We start from the raw sequence: 12,268 nt of genomic DNA on the forward strand, positions 1-12,268 counted from the left end.
TGTCTTAAAATGTATGTTTCTTTGTTTCATATTTGAGAGACTAGAAAAGAGCATTTTCTGCCATTTTTGCAGAATAAATTACTTTAACGATTAACTGATTATCAAAACAGTTGGCAAATATGTTTCTGTTAATCATTGCAGCTCTAGTATTCACAGTGCTATGGTTCTCTGGACGTGAGATCTGGCAATGTCTTTTACTCACAATCATAACCTCTATTATACACCACTATCCAATTATTAGTGGTTTTGCTGCCAATGTTCACAACAGAGGCACAGAGAAGTAGCTCGCTCAACACCTGGTCTGGGATCAGGGGGCAGAACACATTTGCCCTCTGGTCTCACATGGACTTCTTTCGGAGGCGAACTATGGGCTTCCTAAAGGTTCTGTGTGGTTGGGAGACATATGGCTTAGCCTGGTGTTATGTAACCCTCAACCCTCACCATCTGCCTGGAGGCCCAGGTGTGCAAAGCTTGCCAGCCACCAACTGAATCCAGCACCACTGGAGCTCTGTCATTCATGGGTTTTTAATCTCGCCACCGTCCCATCCCTTGTTCCAATTACCAGACATGCACGTGTACAAATAAGCTGTATTAATAACTGTGGAAGCCCTTTCCCAATTTGGCTCAACAGAGAAAGGAAGCACCGGAGGAGCTTCTGCATTGGATGTAAGAGGGAAGGTGTAGGGGGATAGTCGTGCCTGGCGATTGTTGACAGGAGGGCCCAGTGCACAGAGCAGGCTGGGAGTTATTGGAAAATAAATCATAAATCATCTCACCTCAGTGACAGGGAAAGGCCCTCACAGAGCACATCTCCTGTGTGGCCAGTCTGACTTCGTCTGATGGCCGGCTCCTGTAATACTCATGCTAATACAGCTCTAACGAGTATGCACGCAGCATACCATGGACGGATCATTAAGGAGAAGAACGGAGACATGGATGAGGAAGGAAAAACTTGAGTCCCACTAGCAGGAATAACTTTGACCTCTCTATGAACACCACTAAGAGTTCATCCCACAAACCCTCCGTGTTCCCACGAGGCATCAATGCTCGTTTCTACCCCGAGGTGATTTAGCCAGCAACTCATCCCTTCAGAATATTAGGGGGGAAAAAATCTATAGTGGGGCGAGAAACATAGTGGGTGGCTTTATATCCAAAGCACTGACAGCCTTGTAGTCAGAGTGCAAATGCTGCAAAACCAACAAATGTATTTGCCTTTACAAATACAGTGCATCCAGTCAGGTGATCGAGCCTTTAGTAAATATTGAGTGGAGGGGTGTCCCAGCAGCATGGTCTGCAGGTTTATCTGTAGAGAGAGGAGTACAAAGATGAGCCCCCATGAGGATTCAGGGAGAGATGGCTTGTGTTTGATCACCCATCAGGTGTCAGCTATGTTTCGGCTGTTAAAAACACAGGAGAGGCTGCCGCTCTTGTTTGTGCCAAGCACATCTCTTCAAAGAGCCTCGGAAGCTCTGTAGCTCCTCATTTAAATGGGAAAGTTTCTTTCAGCTGATAGCGAGCGCTGGTGGATCTCCTGTTGACACAGGACATTTTTTCCTGTGAAAACACATCACTGTTGTTTTTCTGCCTCGTGGTGAGAAGGTGATTAATGACCAATTTTGAGATTCTATCAAAGCAACTGCGCTGCTCTGCAAATCCACCCTAATTACTACACATTGTTACAAGCGTAGGAGAAAGAGAATATCACATGAATGCTGAGACCAGAGAAAAGAATGACTTTTTGTATTTGAAATATATATTTAAAGGCACTTTAAACAATGCTGAATCATTTTTACCTAGATAATCACTTAATTTTTTTTCTTAAGTGATGTGATAGTGATTTTCCTTTTTTTTTTACACCACCGTCTCTGAAAAAATCCATTGTAAGCATGCTCTCAGCACACTCTTGATCAATTTTAATTGCCACAGTTCTCACCCCTCCTATATAAACAGAAAGTTGAAAGTAAAAGTAAGAAAAAAGAAAGAATGAAATGTATTCCCGCATACTATGATATGGTAAATGTTAGCGCCTGCTGCATCGCACTCCATATCACTTCGCTCCATATGAAAAATAGTTTGCTATTTTGGAACCCCCTGGCAGCCATAGTGGATCACCACAGACCCAGAGCTCATTTATCTTTTGTCAGAGATGAAGCCAAACTAACGCCATCTCCTGAAGCTGCTAAAGAATGAGGAGGGACGTAGGGAGGGTAAAAATAAACCCGAGCCAGGTAGCTACACAAAGAAGTCACTCTACAAGTAATGGGTGGCTTCTGAAAGTGGAACTCTGTTTGGAACTGTCTCTCGGCTTGGAAATGATACTATTTAATGTACAAGTTTACTCCTTTGCTGGTTTTCATGAGATTGGAGATTTAATACAAATGGGGAATGTAACAGCAATACTATCTGGCTTAATAAGTGATCACTAAATTCTAATTTTCTTATTTTCATTTTAAAACCTCCTGTTAGTGTGATAAGATTAGCCGAAAATAAAACATCATCTATATGTGTCATAATAAAGTGCTGCCAGACCAAAGCTCCAAGTCCAATTAATAATCTGAAAGAAAATACTTTAACACACTGGTGTATGGCACCACTTACTCTTTATGAATTGCATTATTATATGTTCCGTTTATGAAAAAGAAATACAGTTTGTCTAGAAGCTTTAATTTATGATTATACAGTATTTAATTTGTCAATTATATTTTTATAAGTATCTACATTTTAATATATAGAAACAGAAACATCCATACTGTTTCATTTAAATTATTTTAAATAACATTCAAAAATTCAGTCACCACTCGTTTCCTCTTAACCATTTAAGACCCAATCCATGAACTCTATCCCTGTATGCCCCTTAAGCTCTACTAATGGAGACAAAGCTACAGTATAGGGCTGCAACTGATAATTATTTTTCTTATCAATTCATCTGCTGGTCATTTTCTCAATTAATTGTTTAGTCTATAAAATGCTAGGAAATGGTGAAAAAATGTCCATCCCAGTCTCTCAAAGTCCAAAGTGATGTCTTTAAACGTCAGGTTTTGTGGGTGCATAATCCAAAGACAGTTAGTGTTGTTCAGTTTTAAATGTTATAAAACAGCGAAATGCAGATCTCCATATTTGAGAGGCTGACAGCAGCAAGCAAGTATTTGCATTAAAAAATACTTTAATGATTAATCAATTATGAAAATAGTTGTTAATTACTTTTAAGTCAATCAACTACTCATTGTACCTCTAACAAACACAGAAAGACCAGGATTTCTGTAGACCTCTCTTGATTTGGTCTGTTACGGTGTTTCACTGTTTCATATCAGTAGAACACAGGATGGGTGATTACACGTGAACAGAACTCTTCATCTAAAACTGGGATAGTCAAACGGCCTAATAGTACAAAGGGGGGGAAAGCCTGCCATTTCAAAACAAAGAAATACAACTACTTTATAGCATCAATTCAATACATTTCTATTATAATCACACCAAAATGCATTTTTCCAACTTAGCAGGGTCACATTGGAGTTTTGAGCAACTGACAACATTCACCTTTGTCCATCCTCTTATAATGCCAGTTTGGGTACAAATACCACAACACGCAGACAATCCACTACATAAAGCAGAGCAGCCTCGGCCATACTCTGCTAAAACTCCTACGACACTAAAACGACTCCTACTTGGCTTTAGCTGTTTAGAAAAACCTTTGATACCCTGCAAACGTATATCCTGGTTGCCATGAATAAGCCAGTTAAAAGAATATTCCTTTACACTTTTGGTGCCCCAGATAGGTCGGTCTGCCAGCAAAAGACGTAGCCGCCAGCTACAGCCTCCCTTTTTGACTCAGCTCTAGTAGAATTATACTATTACAGGGAAAATAAATGATAAAACTTGTAGTAAGAGTAAAAGTAAAAACTCCTCACAACAAAATGTACATAAGTATACGATAAAAGCATAAAAATATTTGTTTATAGTGGTGTAAAACATTTAAACCACTTTTTTCATAATTGAAAGAGTTTATAACATTATTATATTTCAGATTAATATTTGGTGTATACCATAGGTATCATGGTACAGGCATTAATTATTGCCATATGCTGCAATACTATAAATAAATATATTTTTGTTTATTCATCTAACTTTTGGAAAACTATCATAGTATAAAGAGCACACCCCCATTTATGCTACAGATCTTTGCTTTAAACTGTTGATTAAAAATACATTTTTGTGACAAAATATGCTCAAGTTTATCGATATTTCCTTACAGCCCAAACTTGCATTCAGTGCATGCAACAGTTACTGACACATCAACATTTTTATTCAGAAACTTAAAAAGGCACATTCCCAGCAACACAACTCCACTTCTTTTGATCATCTCTTCCAGGCCTCCAAGTTCAGCTGGCAGCAGGTTTATATAATTTTCTTTGGGAACATATACTGTGCAGATATATGCACACACAACACATTGTCAGGTCCCAACTGGAATTGACAGTTCAACATTAAAAATCAACGCCCCCAAACCTTTCCAACGGTCCTCCATATAGCTCTATTACAGCATTTCTGCCTACTCTCTCTACAGGTTAGAAACATAAATGGATTGGCTTTCTTGTGATAACAGTTATCTGGAAAAAGCAAATGCACTTGGGGGAGAAAATGCCTTCAGAAATACTTTATGTCACAGTATAAATCATTCTCTAAATCCCACACATCCACAGGCCATATGATTAGCCTTCTCGTGCATCTTTTCTGCTCTCCACATGATTGACCAGATTTTTGGCGCAATAAACTGTAGCTGTAGCATATCTCTGTGACAAGGTAATGATAGACCAGTCTGCGACTACTCAGAAAGAGCCATCTGTGGGTCCTGGTGTCGGGCTGCTTTGCGGACAGTATGACAGTCCTCAGGTATATCTCTCAGCATGGTGCAGAGCTGATAGTGTAGTGGGCTGGTATGATACACTGCTTGGTTACTGTTACAGATGAATGACCCTGATGTGTCTGACTCTCCGTCTGTCTCCACCCCTGTCTCTATCTGTGTACCTCGGAGAAGTTCCACAGTGGAGGCAGGCAGACAAACGCACCGAGAACCACCACACAGTCAGTGGGCTTGTCATTGGGAGAACACACCATGACTAAAAAAAGGCCCAGCTGTGATTGCCTCTCCATGCCTGATGTGGTCTGATGATGGCTCATCCCTGGCCCGGAGATGAGAACCTGATGAACTGTCAGGAGGCAAACAGCCTTAAATGAGAAATCGACAGACAAGAGCTGCATATAGGGAACATAATAGACACATTGGGATGCTTGGACATCTCCTTGCAGGTGGTAATATGATGGCTTCTCTGTCTCCCTTGAATATACAGAACAATGCTATACACAACACCAACAATACATCCAGATAGTGTCTTGTACCCTCTTCTTCTTAAATACAAAAACTGGCCATATTCCCATTGCAGTGTCTTGTTAATTATAAAACTGCTGAAACAGACTATGCATTGTTTCATGTTGCACAGCTATTATCAAAGAAATGTATTATTCTTCCTCGCGGTAAAAGATTTCATCACATCTGCAGAGCTCGAGAGCCGTTTGACTTTGATCTTAACGTGTCTTTTTAATCAAGTTCCAAAAGAGACGTCTTCATTGTTGCAGGCCCTGGCCAGACAGCACTGGGAGACATATGCTAAGTTTATCTTCAGCAAATAGATCAGCACTGCTTTAATATTTTTGCTCTATAATGGTCTTCTTTCCTATTGCACTGGGCCCATTTGGCATTATTTGCTGCTGGGCATGACTTCTTAATAGAATCGGATTTCCAATTTGACTCTCCCGCTTAGCAGCCTAAATTTGAAGACAGGCTGTCCACGGCCGTGGAAAGTGGAAGGCAGTAATTTGAGCAGACCCCCCCTAGCATTACAACTGCTGCATAAAGCATAATTCCTTCTTTTTTTTTTTCTTTGAAGGGTACAAATGAAATAACAGTGTTTTTACTGTTTTCACATCTATTCAGTAAGATTAAACTGTATTGTCTTGCGATATAGGAAGTCAATCTGTTTGCTTGCCTCCCTCCTGCAGAGTGGTCAAGGTACAGGGTCAGCAACAGACCGGCAGGGCCGGGGTTGGTAAAGATTCACACGTTTGCTCAAGGACACTTCAAAACGATGGATGTATTCTGTCATGGGGGCCTGAACTCAGACCTTCTGGATGAAGGACAGTCTACCACATCAAAAACGTCTAACTGGTATTTTAATTCACTCAGCAGCACAAAGTGGTCCAAAAAAGATTGTGCACCTAAGCTTTACTGTAATAGCAAGGGCATCAATAATAAAATATTAGCTTTAAGGCAACAGACACAAAGAGGTTGCTAATTGAGTGTATAATTACCAGAACATGAAGGCAGGCAAAGTGGCTCATCAGAGCACTAACAAGCATGTGACCAGTGGTTTCTTGAGAAGCTCTTTGAGAATTAATTTCTTACACTTGCCCTGGAAGTGACTTCCTTTTAATGGTGCATGTGAAAAGAACTCAAAACATTGCATTTATGCACCCTCATAAAAATAGTATTAGGATGTCTTAGGAAAAGAGATAATGAATTCAACTGGAGTGTTCGGGGACACGTCTGCAACTGCCACATTTTCAGGTGAAGCAGAATATGTTTTCTCCTCCTCGTTAGCGGATCATTAAAAGATAAATTCTGTATATTTGCATGCAATTAACCAAGTCAATATAATCTAACATGATCAGTTACGATTGTGAATAACAAGGCAGTTCAGTGTGTGTATAAAGTGAATGGATAAAGAGGGAGAGAGGAGAGAGATGAAGAGAGAGATGGCTGCCCAGTCTGCTGGCACTCAGACCCAGCTGGGTTATGGGGAGGCAGTGGCTGCCTAATGAGCCCGTCTTACCCTAGAGAGCTCACCCCTCTCCTCCCCCTAGAGTCCCTAATATAAGGATGAAGGACTGCACACACTCCATCACTATCACATGTGTTGCTTTTCCAACACACAGCAGGGGAGCTGATGAAAACACAATCTTCGTCTATAAAACGGCCACTTGCTCACCAGTTAGCGGCGCGCTCATATTGTCTTAAACCACAGGAGAAACAATGATACCCATCAGCACAAATACTCGCACGAACAACTGAGCCATTTTTTTTTAATCACCTCTCGGTTTTCTTCCGTGTCAGCTTTTAACAGGACTCCGCTCATGAAACATACACAGGGGATCTCTTTTACAATAACAGCACCATAATGTCATTACTAATGACCACCAATACTGTGGCAAAGGTGGATGCTGCTTTGTGTTTAACAACACTGTGAACACATTTTCCTTGGCAGTTTTAAAATTCATGACTTGACCATGAAGTCCATCTAGCTTTCTTAGGCTTGTAAAAGCCATGCTTAATGGCCTTTGCTTTGTAAGGCCAAAGCCATAGTTCAACCTCTGCAGAGGAATACTCCCCAGACAGTTGTAAATTCCAATAAAAGGTTCATGCCAAAGTGAGCGTGAGTGAGTTATTCTGTTGAGGAGGGTGGTGGGCAGAACTCCAGTGGGCCCTCTTTCCATTACCGCAGCTCCCCAGCGCCTAATGGTCAAGGCCTGTCTCCACTGGGTAAATGTTTATCCTACAATAAGAAAAGAAGTGGCTCACCGCAAACAGGAATACAGAGGCCAGCATGGGCAGGGAGATAATGAGCTACTATCAGCCTCCCTGCCTCCCTGCCTCGGCCACAGCCAATGCTCATTAGAGCCTCGGTGATGGGCAGGAGAGTTGAATGCACTCAGTCAAGTGGTTCTCCGCTCTTCCACAGATAAAACTGCCTTCATATTCAAAACGAGAGAGAAAGAATCAACAGTAAAAATATTTGAACAATCTATTCAAACACCTTGTGGATTGTACTGGAGGCAGGCGGCCAGAGAGCAGTTGTTGAGAATGGGCAATGAAGAGATGGCGAAGACTCGCAGGCAGTTCAGTGGGTTTTTTGTCATAGGCTGCCAAAATGGCTTTGATTTACTGAGGGACCTATTGATAATTAATTGTATCATCTGTTTCCTCCTCCACTCAAGCCAAGAAAAGCGAACCCCAACTCTTCATCAGAGGCCTGGGCACAATTCATACCATCAGAGAGGGTGATTGGACCGAAGCTGGCTGTGCAAGCTGTCAGCAGATGGCAGCTAAAACTAAACAACTCTCAGCCCCAAAGAGAACACAGACTCATGAGCCCAGAACTTTGCCAAGGTGTGGAGGAAACAATTAATAGTCGACTTATGAATCTACCACGCTCAATACTGCTTACCTAATTAAATAAATTGGAAGGTGGGGTGCTTCCTCCTACTGCTCCCCATAAATCTGAAATGGTTGACACTGCAAACAGTCTTCCTGATTTAATAAATCCTTAATTCAGCCACTTAAATATGGTTTAAGGCTATCAACTACAGTTTTGACTGTCCAGAGCTTCAATAGTTGCTGTCTGCTCGCCGTTTCCCACAAAACACCGATCTCCCACACATCTACAGAGTGGGTGCTGTCTACAGCAAGCTACAGTACATGGCCGTATATGGAACATACTTTTAGCTCAATAATTCATAATCTTGGAGGGATGCTGAATAATTGAAGTGAACTTGGAGGCCTTTCAGCTCAGCGGAGCTTTGCATGTAGCTGATGGATCTGTGGGATTCAATGCACATTACAGGGGGAGAGGGGAAATATAGTGCTAAGCTGTGTTTCTGTTTTCACTGCACATTCATTGATCAATTATTCAGCCGGGCCCTCTGACTGTGACCTACAGTTCTGAGAAGAGGCCCGAGTCTTCTCAGCCTAAGATGGGTCTGTGACAGCGTTTGCTTCTCTTATTGTGCTGCATTTCATGCTCCAGCCAGCGTGCTCTAAAATACACTCAAACTCTCTCTGAAATGCTATCATGTTGTTCAGCTGCGGTGGCCACTGCTTCAAATATTACAGTAACTGTCTTTCATCTTCTTAAATGAGTCAAAGTGGCGAGGCTGCTTATGAAATGAGCAGCATGGCCACTTCAGGCAACTTTGTTCTTCCCTTGTTCTCCTCCAGTCTGGGGAAAGAGGTGAAAAGGGGGGGGGGGTTTGCTTTTAGAGAGCTGGGGGGTCCCCCGGCTGAGCATGGCTTTATCACACAGTCCTTCTCATGAGTGCTGGATCTTTTAATCAAAGACATTATTTCACAGCAAAACCAGCCTTGCAGCCAACATGACTGGGAGTGTCTAATTAACACAAAAGAAAATGCTGTGCTTCGGCAAAGTCCCTCAAAACAGCGACCTCCATCACTGCATCCTTAGATTCCCCAAGAATGTTTTTCATAGTCTGATGAATTTATCCACTGTGGCTATTTCAGCATGTTGAGCAAAACACAGAGTGTTCTGTGCGCACAACAAGAAAGTGCATGCTCCACCAAGAGTAATGGTGCATTCACATGATTCTCAGATTGTACCATTTCAGGAGTTGGTGAGTCGTTCTGATTTCAGTGTGGAAACAGTATGGACACTGCAAGGAAGATGTCTTGTTTAAATGCTCTGAGCATAAAACACAACATGTTGATAGCTGTTTCCAGTATTTGCATGGCAACAAAGAGCAAAAAAAACAACCAGGTGAGCTATGAAACATGATCGGGGGAGACTATATAGGGCGTTTGTACAGGCAGCAAAAAATGACTCATATTTACATTTTTGACTATTTAAATGGAGTTTGTGTCCCATGTGAAAACAAAAGTAAAATACTTTTTAACTGTTTTTACGCAACTTCAGTGGCTCCCGGTTTTGTGAAAAACGTACATAACATTCTTGGCTCACATCATCCTTGTAACTACTTCACTTCAGCATTTACGTACATTTACTTAATTTTGAAACTGTCTTTTATAACACCTACCCAGGGGTTTTTAAACCTAGCCCTAAACCTAGGTCCGTGGTTTTGTAGCCTGAATTCACCGAAACTGCAGCCTTTTTTTACAACAATGTATACTAAGGTTTGTGCTAGTTTTAGAATGCTCAACTGTACCGTGAGCAGTGAAACGCTCATATGGGTCATTCTGACACACGTTCAAATGTGTCGTTATGGGTGGTATTGACAAACGGCCTATTCTGTCTTGTTGGATCAGGAACTCATTTTTGAATTATTCTGACACTACATGAAAGCAGCACAAATGCCCTATCTCACAATGTTTACAAAAGTGAAAAATGATTTGTGTGTCCGTCCTGTGATTCATTTAAGGTAATCCTGCTGACTGACAGACTAACAGACAAACAATACAAAAATAAAACCTCCTCGGCGCTTGTAATGAAGACTAAGTTTATTGCAAATCAGTCATGAGCTATAATTTAAATACAAAAAAAGAATGGTTATGTTCACTGTAGGACTTGAGAAATGGTGCGGCACATTCTCACTTCTTGTGTCTGTCTATTCTTAAAAGTACAGAGAGAGCCGGTGGACAAAAACCAGAGATTGTTTGTTATGCAGAATCAGCCCTCAGGGATTAAGTCGGCATTGTTCAAAGCTCAAATAAAGTAAGTATACCTATTGAGGCCATCAGACATCCACAGTGAATCAGAATAGCCTGATATACAACCGTTTAGAGGTCAAGCTGAGCTTTGTCTGCTATGATTTATGATCCACTTGCTCACCTACAGCTGTAGGGGAGAATACATGTCATATAACATTGCTTTGTTAGAAAAACACAGTTTGATACCGTTTTGATAGATGGATTTGAAGTTACCCGGGCTTTCTGACATGAGCTGAGTGTGTTTTAGACAGAGGTGTTTAATCTTCATCCTGACTGGTAGGCTCCTCACGTCCCCTGAGCTCCTTGTTTTCCTGTATTGATTAAAATCTGCCCTATCCACCTTCCTGGTGTAAGAACTCCTTCAAAGAAGGCTCAGTGGGATTATTCAGTGAGAAAAACTTACCCCAGTCTTTGTTCTACTGGTTGCTCTACCTTGTTCAATGAGGCAAGTCTGTGGGCCAATATCGCTACAGAAAAAACTTAAGTTATGAACAGGCCGTTTGTAGTGAGCCCCTTTGTGACTGCTATATTTTCATACTGTATATCAGGTCATTTATCACAATGCTACATCACAAAGCATGTTTGGAGGATGTAAACTGCAAAGAGAGGAAGGCAAAGGTGACCTTCGTCGGGCGTGGACAGCTTCCCTGTTATTTCAGTTTGACCCTTGAAGCAGCGGTCTGCACAGAGCAAATGAAGCAGGGATTGAGACAAGGGATTAGTTTGGAAATGAGCCCTGCCCTATCTTTAAACACGGACAGGCTGAGGACTGGGTAGCTTACCTCTTATCTTTTTTTTTTCCATTGTTGCCGGAGCTGAGGAAATAATTTGAACACACACATTCACAGGTCCGTGTCTGTGGGTATGTTCTACAAAGGTATGATGGCAACAACCACTTAATTCGTGATTAGGGCTTTATTCAAAGGCGTGTTTATTCTCCCAGGAATTCATTAGATCCAGAAGCTGCTTCATTTTTTTTCCCTTTCCTTGCGACTCATTCCCCCAGTGAGGTGATTTAATGCTAGTCTCTAGGTGATAAAAAACTGAAGAGCATGACCACAAATACACTGAATACATTAGCTTTTTTTCCCTACCAAACACAAGGAAGGTTATTCTATCATGCAAATTACCCAATGCACCAACACATTTCTCTTGCGTCTCATTCCACAGACATCAAATTATTTTAGGTTTAGTGCCAGGTGACTTACCTGTGGTGTTTTAATGTTGCCATTGAACAAAAAATAGTGCTGTTGTTGTGGCAGCTGCAACTATTTGAAAAACATTCTGTGCCGTGAACTTTTCAGTGAGGATTAATGTGATATACAGGAGAGAAAGTAAACACTTTATTTTAAAGAGAAATACAGATTCCAAGGCAAAACAACATCCCAGTTGCAGTTAAAAATAAATTCATTTCAACAAATATAATTTCTCATTTACTGTAATGTTTTTTTATTTACAATGTGTATTTAAATACAGAAAGAACTTCTAATTGTAATAACATGTATTTTAATATGCATCATCTCTCTGAAAAAAAGACTATGGTGTTTGCCGATTCCCTTAAAAAATATTTCTTTAGATTTAATTTAATTCCAATCTAGAAGTCTGGCAGTCATGGAAGTATGTGTTCTTCTTTCCCTTTTGTCACTGTCAGCTGTATAACGAACATCAACCTGCGTCAGTATGAAAGCAGGAAACTGCGAGCATCTGTATGGAGATGAGTACTGAGCCTATGTTTATTGGTGGCTTCAGGTAACACTG

This window comes from Centropristis striata, chromosome 6, assembly GCF_030273125.1.
Source record: "Centropristis striata isolate RG_2023a ecotype Rhode Island chromosome 6, C.striata_1.0, whole genome shotgun sequence".
Lineage (NCBI taxonomy): Eukaryota > Metazoa > Chordata > Actinopteri > Perciformes > Serranidae > Centropristis > Centropristis striata.